General features: G+C 37.3%; 1 pseudogene; it reads right to left on the reverse strand.

Annotated features, from left to right (window-relative positions):
* Positions 1-3,523: 3,523 nt before the first annotated feature.
* On the reverse strand, positions 3,524-5,326 carry LOC118349066 (annotated as a pseudogene).
* Between the last annotated feature and the right edge of the window lie 6,538 nt (positions 5,327-11,864).

Raw genomic sequence — 11,864 nt, forward strand, 5'->3', positions numbered from 1 at the left:
TAAGAGATACTGTGATTTTAAATTTTTTGTGAAATTATGTTAATCAGGTCAAATAGATTATTTGGGTGAATTCAACCCATTTACATAAACATATCAAAACGGGCTGTCATGTCGATATATTTTTAATTAATTCATAACGGATAGTATCCTGTCAACCCGTTATTTTAATGGATCGTGTTAGGGTTTGGAAATCTAACATGTTAAGTTTAACGGGTCATGTTCGGGTTTACCCATATCGTATAATATACACGACTTAACATAACACGAACACGACCCGTTAACACGATTTGTCATTCCTAATGCAAGCCCTATGTGTATGTGAAGAAGAGTCCTACGACATACAACCCTACTCATGGGCCGTTCATATAGAGATTTATGTGTTTTCATAATTTTCTATGAAAAAGCTTTTTATTTGGATTTCCTCCAAAATGTTATATTTTTGGATTTATTAATTCTCTACAAGAAGGAAGCAGATTGCTTTGTTAGTTAAAGGTGCTTGTGAGTGCGAGGTCAATAATAAGAAAATATCTGAATAAAAAAATATAAATAAAAATTTTACAACTAATAACTAGAACGTTTATTGAATTAGAAAGTTGTAAAATTTATAAATAAGTAATATGTAACTAGTTGATGTTTATCCATAATAATAATATTTTATTTGCCTATATAAATTACTAATACATACACATAGTATAATAATATATATCAATATTTCATATAGCTAAGAAGTGTATTCAAAATATAGGCACAAGTGACTAGGCATAAGTAATTTGGTTCATACTATATATACACACATATTCCCGCTGGTGGTCCTTGCAAAAACTGAGATTCCTTCTGATTGAACTCTTGTTTTTTAGTAACTTTCATGTGGTCAAATTTACTGTTCACTACTGTTAATTGTAATTGTATTTACCATTCACTATTGTTAGCTACTGTCGAAATAATTGTAAAGGTGTCTCCTTGATCTATAAAATGAGAACCTGACAATATGCATATGTTTATCAATGTATGAATGAGTTTTAATCGATTCGAGTTAAGAATTCGACTTGGGAATAAACGAGCAAACCTTAACGAGGCTTAGCCGAGTCGAGTCATATTTCGTCAGGTATGTGTCATTTACAAATCGAGCGAATATCTGCTTTCATGGGCGAGTTTGTTTTTTTCAAGAGTCAAATTCGATTCGAGTTTAACCAGATGAATATCGAGTATCGAATAGAATGATTCATTTACAGTCCTACTTGAAGTGTGACGTAGAGTGCTAGAGTATGTTTGTATAGAGGAGACTATGGCACATACATTAAAAATGTGTTTAAATGATGGATGAGTAAAAGGGCCTCAACCTCAGTCATCAGTGATATTTGTGGCTAAATGGAGGACCTGACGTTATCAGATTTATGAAATTTTGGAAATATGTTTGAAGATTGGAATATTCAGATGGCTTATTTCATTGAAACTATATTTATTAATTAAGATTGCTCAAATTTGTTTTTGATGATATTAAATCCAATGCTTGCCTTTTCAGATTTTTAGAACTTATGAGTTAAGGGTAGTATTACTTGGTTTCCTAGACTTATTGGAATTTAAAAGTATACATGTGAATTTTTTTTTTTGCTACTCGGGATGTTGCTTTCCCCAACATAAAGTACTGGATGCTAGTTTCTGTTTCTCGATAAGTTGGCCTCTTTACCCAGTGATTATCATTTTCCTGTATGTTTTATTATTGAGATTTTTCGAAATCTCGTTGTGTAGTCCCACCACAGTTTCGCTGCTCAAAATTGTAAACTTTAATCCAATGAGTAGCATGGGTAAAGCTCTAAAATTTCAAACTAAGCTTTGAGCTACCTTAAGTTGAAATTTGTTGATACAAGTGGTATCGACCAAATTAAAGCTCTCTGACTTTAGTAATTAGAGCATTAGCATCTACTAATTTTCCATCCCAATAGCTAAAGTTCGCCTAGTAACATATATTTTGCTATGACCTATCTCACTCAAAACCTAATCTTTTTTTGGATTGTTTATCTAAATTCTATATAATAGTAAAATATTATTAATTTTAGACATTTTGAATGAAAAATTCTATTCATCATCTCTCCACACCACACACCACACTTTTTATTTTTATTTTTTCTCTTACCAAATATGTGATGTATGGATGATGAGTAGAAGAATTCAACTAGTTTAAAAGAACAAAAAAAAGTTAAAATAAATTAAAATAAGTGTGGTGTGTGGGGATGATGAGTAGCAAAGCTCTAAAATATATTTTGTATTAAGTTTCATAATTTATAATGTGCACATTTTTTTATGGTATTATATTTGATAACAAATAGATACTTCGTTCATTATAATTAAATTAATATCTACATTTTCCATCTAACTATTTTTTTTACCAACATTTCTTTTATCCAATAATCATATCTATAATTTTATTTTCACTTCTTCTTATGCCAAACTTTCTTTTAAGTAGCTACGTATAATTTTTGTCTTGGCAAGTTGTCTCATTGGAAGTTTATAAATAGATCAGGTGCCCTAAAAACAACTTATTAATTGGAAAATCCAACAAAAATATCCATAACAACAACCAATGTTTATACCATAACATCATGATCGAAAAACATAAAATCGAAACCATAACAACAATACCCAAATCAAATCTTGTTTAATTTACACTGAACCAAAACCAAATGCACAACAGGACAAGAGGAAATCATTTACAATACACAATATTTATGTAACATTTAGAAATTAAATTCTCCCAACCTTGTCAAATGTTTATAACTGAAACCAACAAACACTGTAGTTGGGAAACCCTCAAACCATTCAGGCATAACCAATCTATTTTTACTATTTGGATTGGAAACCACAGTTTGAGATTAATAAAACAAAGTCATTTTGTACATTACCTAGCTTGAACATGATTGGAATCGGTACCCAAGTTAATGTGTTTGCCTCGGCACACAAAAAGAGAGAGATAGAGAGAGAGAGAGAGAGAGGGGGAAATAAAACAGTGCGATGCTAATAAGAACTATCGTGTGCTTAATAATAAGCGTGGCAAAGCTGCTACGGGATCACAACGACAAAAAAGGATGTTGGCAAAGGAGGGAGGGAGAGAGAGAGAGTAGCTGACTCACCAGCAATGGCGGTGTGAAGCTCTGTGCAGTGATGCAACGTGTATTAATCGTGCACAAATGGTCTCTATTTATAGACCATGAGGAACTGGTTATCATATTCTTCAAATTTTGAAGATTGGGATTACCAATCCAATGCCAATGTTCTAATAATTTGAGTCAGAGTCTCTAAAATGAAAGTTCTAGTAGATCACAAAGTATTGGTTAATGGTTAGAGAAATATTATTTTTCTACAAAGATTTTATCATATTTTTTAATCACACCCGTTGACTATACATTTAAAAAAGAGCAATGCTACATACAATTTTAGAATATGCTAGCCAGTCACTCCCTTTGAAAAAAAAACTTAAGTCAACTACTAAAATATAATTTTTTTTTTTTTTGTGGATCTTAGATTTATCCATTTTTCTCAAAGGAAGTGCATAGGCTTACATGGGACTTGCACTTTTTTTTTTTAAGAGTTAAGTAGTTAAATTGGGAGATGAAAAGGCCTATCTTAGACATTGATCTCTCAATCTATTTTCTAGTCAACTTTTAAAATGTAATACAAGTTCTGAAATTGTGATTACTTATCACTAAGAAAGCAAGAAAAAGCCTTCCTAACTATTGTATTCAAGAAAATATTTTAGGAGACCACACACATCACACTCTGTTTTCCAATTCTCTCCTCCAAAAACTAAACATAATTGCAGGTAATTTGTTTAGAGATCGACTCAAGCTAGTTAGTAATTCACACATTTACAATAGGAACACTGACAAGATATTGTGTGCGGGGGGTGGAGGAAAAGACCATCAGGATTCCTTTCAATCCTCCTTTTCACCTCCACTCTTCTTTGAAGCTGCTGTTACCTGAGAATACAAGAACGTCCCAAATATGGCAATGGCGGATCCAAGTGCATTCATAGGCCTAACCGGATTCCTGAACACCAAAACAGTAAATACAATCACCACCACCCGTTTCATTATGTTCCCAACAGAGAATGTCAAGGGGTTGATTTCTTCTAATGCTTGGTAAGAAGATTGGTTATAGAGATGGTAAAAGACACCAGACAACAAAACCCATATGTAAAATATAGATGGTTTGCCTATGGCTTGAATTGCTTGACCCTTCAACAAAGATTACGACTGGAAATAGATACAACAACGAAATAATAGTTATCCAACCATACAAATTCAGCCCATTAACCTCCTTGAAGCATTGCAAGCTGCGTTTCGAATAGATGTTCCTCAATACAAACCCAACATTGCTAATCAAAGCATCCCACAACCCTTGGAAATTGAAAGACACTTCGGTAATGGTAGCTAAGGCGCAACCAAGAATAATAGGGAGGATTGAGAGCCAGACCTGGAAAGGGTACGTATTGCCAAGGAAAGACGAGACCACGACCGAGAATACAGGCTCCGAGGATTAAATGACATGGGTGAAAGAAATAGCTAACATAGAGAATGAAATACAGGCTGAGATGTGGCCTATGGTGTGGAAAAGTGTAGGTCCGAGAAGGGCAATGAGGAATGGCTTTGAAATCTTTGGGTGAGGCTGGAGCTTTAAAGACCAGAGCATGAACATACAGACAGACCCGACAAAGAGTTGAAACGAGGCAAGAAGCCATGGGAATGGAAAAAGATTCAGTACTTTCTTGTTGTAGATGTTGAAGACAATGTTCTGAAAGTACCATAGACCAAACACAAGTCCTAGCCGCAGGGTCTTGTTATTGGTCTTGGGGTCGGAGGCAGCACTTTCACCTCCAGAATTGGCTTCTGATGCTGCTCTGGAGACTTGGGATCTGGGTTTTGAAGAAAGCTCACAAGGTTTTGCAGAGAGACTGCTCGAATTGCCAATCTTGGTGGTTGAACTTTGAATCTGAAAAGAAAGGCCAACCGGGTAGCCGTGGATTTTGCTAAGTTGGAAACTTCGGTTCCCAGACGGGCGAACGGAGTGGTGAGGGAAGCCGATACGTGGGATAGGCTTCTTTGATGTGGAGTTCTGTTGAGAAGATTTGGATTGAGAAGTAGAGAGGCATTTATAGGGTATTGATGGTCGGATTGGGAGAAAGTGACTGTGGAGACGGAGGATGAATACGTGAGATTGGGAGTGAACATTGAGAGAGATTCTGTAAAAGCAAGAATCTGAAGATCGAGGACGAGATTTCTCAAGTATCGAGCAAGCTTATGAATGCCTTTCGTTTTGGATATCTGATGATTCTTTCTTCCTTCACAAATTTGCAATTCCAAAAAAATAAAAAATAAAAAAATAAAAAATAAAAAGAAAGAAAGAAAAAAAACGTATATGCACTGAGACTTAGTTTGCTTTCAAAACTAAAATTTAAAAATAAAGAAGGAAAATCAAAATAATTAATTTGAGTTGAGATCTAAAGTAATTGTCTCACCCATTCTCTATAATCTTGATTTTTTACTGAAAAATTAAAATTATATAAAAAATATTGTTGAGATAAAAGTACACATATCCTAGCTAAAACTTGACCTTTATCCAAAATCTTTTCTTAACGCCGTAAAATTCTAAAACCTTAGATCTCTCAGTCTCCCAAACATCAAATCTAAAAATTATTTCCTAAAATCCTCAAAATCTAAAACCCTTATATTGATGTTTGCAGAATCTCAAACTTAAATATTAATAGAATTATCTCTTGATGTATGAAGAATTCTAACATTAAAATATGAAATTATTTAATAGTCTTCAAAAATCCAAAACCTCATCTATTAAAGCCTATAAAACCTTAAACCCGGCTTTCGATTGTGCTTATGTACACCTTCAAAATCTAAACCTTAAGTCTTATAAAAATTCATTTTCTACAGCCCACAAGGTAAGCCTACAAGATCTAAAACTCCAAATGTCAAGAAAATCATTTCTTAAAATCTACAAAATTTAAGACCTCAGATCCCATCAAAATCATCTTTCAAGTATGCAAAATTCCCAAATCTCAGATTTCCAAAACTCAACCAATAAAGTTTGTAAAATCTCAAACATGACTCTGATACCAATTGTAACGCCCCGGTCCCATAGGTAGGGGTGGGCAGTGGGGGTCCACTCCCGTTCGCCAAGCCTGCATGGTAGACCATTAGTTGGGGCGGGGGAAGGCTGACCCTAGCCGGGCCACTCCCCGCACCCCGCTCTGCACCCATCCCATAATAGTAAGTCTCACATTGTTTAAGTTTGATTATTGTATTACTTTGGCCTCCTATATAAAGGTAGACCTAGGAGGTCAAGACAATCCAGAATACAACTCTAATGAGTTTCTATATTTTTTAATTATAAATTTTAATTTATAATTTAAATTATATTATAATTTGGGTCTAAAACAAATATTTTTTATAGACCCAATGGGTCATTGAGTTGAGCGGGGGGCGGGGTAGGGGGCGAAGAGTTAATTCCCGTCACTTAAACTCACACTCCAACAATATATTTATGACTCCATATTCTCGATGCCATATAAAAATTATTGTTTCAAACCAGCTACCTCAATATAATTAACCTCCCAAAATATCAAGTCATTAGAACACGATAAAACCTTGATCATCTCACCCATGCTCTATAAACTTGATCATCAGTTGAAAAATTTAAATTCTCTAAAATATATTGTGGAGATAAGGGGGTGAGTTATCAACGACTCAGTAAGTAGAGAACATATGCTATTATGTAAACATGAACATTTATAGAGTTTAGAATGCAAAACAAAACATTTTTTCAAAATGCAGAATGTGAACATTTGTCAAAATATCAAAGTGAAAGTTTCAGAAACATTCTTATTCAAAAATATTTGGCATAGTATAATCTGAGACAGTATCTTCATGTCGTATCAGAGCATCACATCGGGACAGATACCATATTTAACCCCATACTAGGGTTATAAATCACCATTATACCCGTGATGGGGTTGTATATTATTATTATACCTATGGCAGGGTTGCATATCACTATTATATCCGTGGCAGAGCCATATAACATTATTATCACCTGTGGTAGGACCGTATACAACTATTATACCCGTGACTGGGTTGTATACCACTATTATCACCTGTGGCAGGGCCGTGTACCACTGTCATCACCCATGGAAATGTCATATACCACTATTATCACCCGTGACCGGGTCGTATACCACTATTATACTCATGACAGAGCCTTAATGGAACAGATCAGAAACATAAAATAATAAGATACAAATACAGAATTAGAAAGTCATGCCAAAAGTTTTCAAATGTCACATCGTATCAAAACAGAGTACTAAACAGATTCAGATCATTTCACATATTCCAAAAATAAATTTAGAGCATTTTCACATCACATGCACAATTTTTCAGATTTCATATTCACTCTTTTTTCACAGTTCAAGATCAGAATACTAAAAATTTACTCATGTCTACACCAGTCATGACAAAAATATTCTTTTCTTTCATACAGATTTCATTAGTAATGCACAACAAATACGTGAGGTTGTTTGAAATTTCTTTTCAAAACATATCATGCACATTTTCATAAAATTATTTTTAATCATTTTTTTATGCAAAGTCTAGTATAGGAACCCTACTTACCTTGACTCTTCAACTTTTCTAAATTTTCTTACAACAATGCCACATGAATTTCAACTGTTTCTTATAAAATAGACACGCAACCTACTTAACTCTCTAATTAAAAGCATATTTTAAATAACCTATTTAACCTAAAAATCTAAAATTCTCGAAACCTTAAAAATATCTTCACTCCAAAATAATCGATATCTATTAAAATATCTCCGACTAATACATAAAATCTGAATTATTTTCCACCTTCGAACACCTAATTTATCTTGTTTCATCACAATCACATCATAATATATTAATCATACGGTCAACACTTATTAGAAGGGTATTTACATAACATGCTATCTATGGGATTAAATCACAGACGTGCCAACCATTGGAGAGGCAAGGTGCACTTATGAGGCAGTCATGCGACGTGGCTTGTCGTTGTAGTTTTCGGCGAGGGCTGGTGACTGCTTTCCAGGACTGCAGAACATGAAGAGAGAGAGAGAGAGAGAGCTAACTAAGGAACAAAGGGACTTATAGTGTTGCATTTTACGAGTTACCAGCGCCATACACACGGTTGTCTATTTTTGGTGGATCGGGGCGATGCTAGCCTCGGTAGTGGTGTTTTTTGTGAGGGTTGGTGGAGTGCGGGGGAAGTGTTGGGTCTGAGGGGCAGCAACTTGCTTTGTTCTTGTTGAGGAAAATAGGGCATGTCATTGGCATTGATGCTTGGAGGAACTGGGTTTCGGTGGTTAGAACTGGGGCTAGGTAGTGTTGGTTGTTTGTAAAGGTAGAGGCTCACGGTGGGATTCCCAGCAACCATGGGTGGTTCTCCTGCGTGGTTGACTTGCGGTGTAGGGTGGCAATGGGTGGGTGTACACGGGTTGGGTGGTTTCCAAAACTAGGGGCTGGCCTAAGATGGCTAAGCATACAATTTTGGTGAAACTGGCGAACGTTGATGGCAAGGTGATGGTGGCCAGATGTGGTGCAATAGTTGCATGCGGTTGCTGAACTTCTCATATAGGCGAACGTTCTCAATGGTAACAGCTTGCTACTGCAGTTGAGGTCATGAAAGGGGCTTGTCGCGTGGGGTTGCTGTGTGGAGAAACTAAGTGGCTCGCGTGGAAGAGCTTGGTAGTGGTTGATTTCCTGTGATTGTGAGGTGGAGGGGATAAGCAGTGGCTCATTGGTATAAGGGTTACACACTTGTGTGAAGGTATGAAAGAATTCACTATATTGCATTACAATTTTTGTACAATGTATAAACAAGTCAGAGACTAAGATCAAGGAGATGATCATGTTGTACAGCTAGCTGATATATAATACATTCCATACAAGTAAAGGAACTGAAATCACAGAGACTATCTTGGGAGATTTGCATTCTCTGTTACACACCCTCGCAAGATAGAGGTGCCATTGGTGACACCAATCTTGGAGCGCAAGGTCTGAAACTGTAATCGTGCAAGAGTTTTAGTGGGTGCATCTGCTAGTTGATCATGAGTAGACACATGATTGATAGTGAGGAGCCCTTTATTCACATAATCCCGAATAAAATGAAGATCAATAGCAATGTGCTTCATGCGACTGTGGTGAACATGGTTGACACTAAGCTATGTGGCGCTGATATTGTCGCAAAATATTTTTGGAGGTGTGGACTGTTGAAGACCAAGTTCTTTGAATAATTCCATGGGCTAGGCAATCTCAGAGGTGGTAGCAGCAAGGGCACTGTACTTTGCTTTTTGGTGCACCAAGAGATCGGATTGCAGCCTAAGAAGACGACATAGGCAAAGCTCGAGGTGCCATTATCAGCATTCCCAGCCCATTTGGCATCTGAGAAAGCGGAGACTTGCAGGTTGGGTGAACGATGGAGCTGCAATCCATAGTTGATTCTCCCCTTCAAATATCGCAGCAAACGTTTAAGTGTAGACTAATGTGTTTGCATTGGCTTGTGCATAAATTGAGCCAACCAGTTCACAGCATAGGCCACATCGGGCCTAGTGAGGGAGAGGTATTGGAGAACCCCAATGAGTTGTCGATAGACTTTACCATCCTCCGCAGGGGTGCCGTCGTGGAGTCAGAGAGACTCGGAAGTGGAAAGCGGCGTCTGCACCTCTTTAGCTCCATCAAGATGATGCTTGGTTAAGAGATCCCGAATGTATTTTTGTTGAGTGAGAAAAAGGCCATTTGCATGGGGAATGACTTCGACACCAAGAAAATAATGTTGGGAGCCAAGATCCTTGAGTGAAAATTTTTAACCCAATTGATGTGTAACCAGCTGATCAAAAATAAAAGAATTGCTTGTTAATATAAGATCATCAACATAGACCAAGAAGTAGGCGTGGACTGAGTCTTTCTGGTTGAAAAAAAAGAGAGGGATTGGCTTTGGATTGAGAGAAACCCATTTGAAGTAAAAAATTACTGAGTGTCGTGTACCATGCATGTCGGGGCCTGTTTCAACCCATATAAGGATTGCCAGAGCTTGCAAATATATGTCGGAAACTGAGAATCAACAAAGCCAACATGTTGTTTCATGTAAACATCTTCCGTAAGAGTGCCACGAAGAAATGCATTATTGACATCAAGTTGTCGTAGGGACCACCCCTTAGTTAAAGCAGATGAAAGAACTACCCGTATTGTGGTAGGTTTGACCACTAGAGAGAAAGTCTCTTTATAGTCAAGCCCATACTATTGATGAAAACCTCTAGCCACCAAGTGAGCTTTGTAACGATCAATATTGCCATCAGCTTTACACTTGACCCGAAGAACCCATTTACATCCAACGAACTTAATATGAGTGGAAGGTGGGACCAACTCCCACTTGCCATGACGAAGCAAGGCTATGAATTCATCACTCATGGCCCATCGCCAATGAGGATCTTTGAGAGCTTGGGTGACATTGTGGGGCTCTATAGATTTTTATTTTGGAAAAGGATGCTTGGTGACCATATGAAGCTACTTAGGCTTGTGAATGTTATTCATGGCTCGAGTGGTCACGTTATGAGTCCTGCCAAAAAATGGAATAACAAAAATATTTGTGGGCTCATGAGCAGGAACCGGATTAGGTGCGAGAGTGCCTTCTTGAGAATGATGCGATGCGGGGCCTAGGGTAAGGTCGGTGGATGAGGTGCTGGGTGGAATTGGAGTAGGCGGGTTTGGTAGTTCCTGAGACAAGGTTGGGCGATTGATGTTGGGTAGCAATTGGAGTGAAGGCCATGACTTAGGGGGGGTAGAAATGGATGGAAGAGTAGAAAAGGGAATTGGCTCTCATTGAATGTAACACGTCGGGACACATGTTTTGTTAGTGTCAAGATTTAGGCACTTATAAGCATATTGAGATGTGGATCACCCAATAAAAACACAAGGTAAGGATTTGGGTTCAAGTTTGTGAGAAGTGTATGGTTTTAGCCACGAAAAACATAAACAACAAAAAATCCGTAATTTGAGATAATTTGGTGATGTGCCAAATATATGCTGAAAAGGGGATTTATTTCGTAGGATGGAAATGGAAAGACGATTCATAAGGTAAACAGTGGTTTGAAAAGCAAGATGCCAATATTGAGTGGGCATATGTTGTTGAGTAAGGTTATGCCTGTTTCAACTATTTGACGGTGGCGTCTTTCATAAATGCCATGTAATTGTGGGGTGTGAGGTGGAGTGGTGAGGTGGTTGATTCCATTGGAGGTGAGATATGACCGAAGTTTAATATATTCACCTCCATTATCAGTGTAGATATTTTTAATTGGACAACCAAATTGTTTTTCTATGAGAGTGCGAAGTTGGGAAAATATGAGAGATGCATAATGTGATACCTCATATGATATGGATAAGGGTAGGTGGTGCATGGGATCCCACATTGCTTGGGAAGGAGAAGTTCTTGCTCTTTATAAGGTTCCAATGGAGCTCCAATTGTATCATTGACTGGTCCTTTTCGAGTATAGGCCATGTGGTTTGGGCTTTCTATTAGGGCGTTACAAATGGTATCAGAGACTATCCCAACCAAAAATGTGGGACTTGAGCCATGCCACCTACAATGGACAGGCCCGACGAGGACGTCGAGAATTTAAGGGGGGTAGATTGTGATACCCCATATGATATGGATAAGGGTAGGTGGTGTATGGATCCCACATTGTTTGGGAAGGAGAAGTTCTTGCTCTTTATAAGGTTCCAATGGAGCTCCAATTGTATCATTGACTAGTCCTTTTCGAGTATAGGCCATGT

This window comes from Juglans regia, chromosome 7 (genome assembly GCF_001411555.2).
Source record: "Juglans regia cultivar Chandler chromosome 7, Walnut 2.0, whole genome shotgun sequence".
NCBI lineage: Eukaryota > Viridiplantae > Streptophyta > Magnoliopsida > Fagales > Juglandaceae > Juglans > Juglans regia.